The 3,810-nt window shown below is 32.8% G+C and overlaps 1 pseudogene; it reads right to left on the reverse strand.

Annotated features, from left to right (window-relative positions):
- Positions 1-695: 695 nt before the first annotated feature.
- On the reverse strand, positions 696-1,729 carry LOC116118449 (annotated as a pseudogene).
- Positions 1,730-3,810: the final 2,081 nt, after the last annotated feature.

Below are 3,810 nucleotides of genomic sequence, written 5' to 3' on the forward strand. Positions count from 1 at the left end.
TTTTGTTAAGTGTTTTGTAAAGTGATGAGAGCGTAACAACTTTTCTTAATAAGCTATGGAGAACTACTTGTCATTGTTATTTTAAAATTATTATTCATGTTTTTGTTTGATTTTTTAATCATAATTATTCTATTACCTTAAATGTTTAAACTAAAAAAGAATATATTTTATATGACTACACGCAAGTTTTTAAAGCCATATTATATTATATCTTTTTCTAAACATTAACATCACGTTGTAGAATATAGTTAGGAAGAGTGCATAAATTATTCACCTTTAATTAACAAGCAAGCCATTAAAGTGCTCTTTTGATTGTCAATCGACAAAGCTTGTATTGTCTAAGTTCAATTACTTTTAACATAATTTCTTAAAATATAGTGTTCAGACATCATGAATTTACAAAATGTGTTAGAGGAGATCATCATAAATGAATTATGCATCCTTTTGTTTAATGACAGAACATAGATTTTCATCATGTGGTATATTGCGAACACATCTTAACTTCGGGTTTTAGAGAATATTTTCAACACCGACATGTAACAAATCCCCTTTTCACTAATTTCATTAAACAATAGAACATAAAAAAGTAAACCCTTATTGTCGCTTTAATTTCTTACATAAAAATATGAGCAACATGGTATCATTAATACATATTGTAAATATAAGGAGTTGAATAAACTGCACTCTCAAATTAGCTACTTCCTTGTAGAACATATCTTTAGTTGAACTTTGTCAATGGATAGCTTATCATTAAGGAAAAAATCAATCGATTTTTTCCTCTCAGTCTCAGGTAACAAATTGCATACCGTAGGAGTCACAAGACTCGTGACCCCTTGAATATTAGTGCAATTCCATTGTAGTTTCTCTGGTTTCGTTGCAATCCAATAGTTACATTAGAGATACAAATTCCAGTAAAATGATCATTTTGAATTCTATCAGGTCTTGCTGAATAAGTGACATTTTCAGCCACAGGTATCCCTATAATTTATTCTTGGAATTTCAGGAATGCTTTTTGGTCAAAATCATTATCAGGGTGTGATCCATAAGAGCCTATCATCCAAAAAACATACCTTATAGTTTTCATAGTCATTCTTCTTACATATGTATATTTCACGTAAGCTCCTCTCCCAATTGCAGTTTTAATATATTCTAACACCAAATTGAGGGTTAATGGTTTTGATGTCTTCAACTCATGTCTTTTATTCCACCAGACATCTCACTACCAAGAGCAATGATAGCACCACCCAATGAAATGCAGGTTAACCTTCTTATGATCACGTGTTGTGTTGGCATCCCAAATTTAAATTCATACTGATCCCACCTACTTTTAACTGCAATGCAATCATCCCCTGAGACTTGTAACAATCTTCGATTTTGGTGTTTTTACGTGAATCTGAAATATCAAAGATGGAATTATATTCATGTAGCAAATTAAAAAGGAGAATTTTTGGCAATATCATGTATTTAAAAGAAATCTGGGTTTATCCCACCGTGTTAGGAGAATTGATTGGTGCCAGAACAGTGAGGCCTTGGACTAATACATTGCTGCAGTTTGAGTTTTGATTAGGACTTAAAATTTAAAATAGAGATTAACAAGATATATAGATTAGACTATTGTGTCAAACCTGCAGTAAATAGGATGACTGTTCCATGATGTACAATTGATTAAAGATATGTTAGATATTTGGACTTGATTAGAGTACATGATTTCAATAAGATAAGGCCGAATAAATCATTCAATTGATTGCTACAATATTTACCCACCAAGGTGCACCTTGACCATCTATTGTGCCATTGCCCCCCAAAAAAAATTGTATTATATATATTTTTTTGAAAATTTTCTTTATATTAATAATGAATTTTCATATCAATATGCTCCACTTGGTTGTGATTTTGAAAATTTTCAATTGCTGAAAATGAAATGGACTCCACTTGGTTGCTTCCTACTACTTGTAAACTCAGTAACTCCAATATCAATATGCTTGATGCAATCGCAATAATCTGTAAAGAAAATTAAAGTAAGTTTGATCATATTTATACTTCTGTTATCTTCTGGAACAAAACGAAATTAAATAATAAATAAAACACTTTGTACTCTCAAAATAGATAGCCAAATATGTTTTTGCGAAAGAAACAAAGATAACATAATGGTTTGAATACCATTAATTTGTAAAAGTTAACAAATTTGAAGTGATATATATTGTGATAACCCATAAAATGTTATATAAATTAAAATGAAAATCCTAACTGCAAGGTAAATTAATTATTCTTGACTATATTATGTTTGTGACCTCTATTTAACATTTTTATCAAACTTATGTTGTATGTGTGCACAGCCTTTGTGTGTGTGCACACTGAAGTCAGACATATACATGTTACATTTCATTTCGCATATTACTTCATGTGTGCACATACTCTTCTTCTGTGCTAACATCCCCTGTCTGACTCACTTTGCATAAGTTATGTTTTTATCTTTATCAACTAAGATATTTTTTGTTCATCTGTTGTGCTATCATTTGGACCACCTATATGTGTCCCAATATCTTTTTGTGGTCTAAGGAAATAAGATTTTTCCTATCTTGGTTGTGGTCCCAAAAGATAGATGAAATCTTTTCCATTTTTGAACCATCATATGTCAGCCTTGTTTGCTGACTTGGCAAGAATTGGGGAGCACAAAATTGGCCTTTATCATTCTTGTTCATTTGTAAAGCCAACATTTGATATTGTATTTGTTTGTACTTTGATTCTTTTTGCACATGTGACGTCTTTCTTATATTATCTTGCCCATCAAGGTTTATCTCTTTCATGGTTTTTGTGTGAGTTTTCTCTTTATAAGTGTCCGCCTCTCCTTTTGTGGTCCTGCAAAGTTGGTGAGCTTTTGTTTGTGGTCCCAACAAAAGATGAAAGAGATTGTTCACCAGTTGTCTTAAAGAGATTGGTCAAGCAAAGATTATTTAAACCCATCTTCTTCTTCCTTGCATCTTCGAACTTGGACTTTATTTTTGCTTGTGCTCTGAAATTTTCAGAGGGTTTATTCCTTGACAAGTTCCATGTATGGTTTAATACTTAAATCATTTTGTTCATCTTTGTTTATTGTTTGTTGTTGCTGGAACTTGGTTCCTACACTAAGAGCTTGAAAGGAGTTCAAGCCGTGGAAGTTAGAGGTGTTCTTCGGCGAGTGAAGCTTGGGTGGAGCTCAAGCGTTGTTCGGGAGTGTTCCTAGTGTGGAATGATCCTAGAAGCAACGAAGCATTAGAGATTCAGAGGCTGGTGTTTACTGTAACATAGAATAGGGAGTTCTCTTTGTTGTAGCTAAAATCAACTTGGAGTGATATCTTGTAATGTTTGTTATTATAGTAGATTAGCTTCGATCTGGACGAGGTCCCATGGATGTAGGCTAAGAGTGGTTTTAGCCAAACCATGTATATGCTTGTGTGCTTTATCTTTACCACTTGTGGTTGTTGATTCATGCTTAACTTGGTAACCATTAATCAACTTGGTAAAATCTTCCGCTGCACTTTAAAAATGGGTAACCTAACACCAAAGTGAGTTGACCAACTCTAACAAGTGGTATTAGAGCAAGTTCTGATAAGTTGCTTTAGTAGATCCTTACCCATTTTGCTTGATTTTATGTATATCTGAGTGGTCTTGTGGTTGGACAAAATCTGATATGTTGTTGCATTTTATTATAGATCTAATGCCTGTTTGTGTGTGCATTGTCGTTTGTTGTGTTAGCATCTATCTGATTGTTTTTCGTTATGAGTTTCTTCACTGAAGGTGAATCTGCTCATAGACCTCTTCTGCTAGAAG

The sequence above is a fragment of the Pistacia vera genome, unplaced genomic scaffold, assembly GCF_008641045.1.
Source record: "Pistacia vera cultivar Batoury unplaced genomic scaffold, PisVer_v2 Contig845, whole genome shotgun sequence".
In the NCBI taxonomy this organism is placed as follows: Eukaryota; Viridiplantae; Streptophyta; class Magnoliopsida; order Sapindales; family Anacardiaceae; genus Pistacia; species Pistacia vera.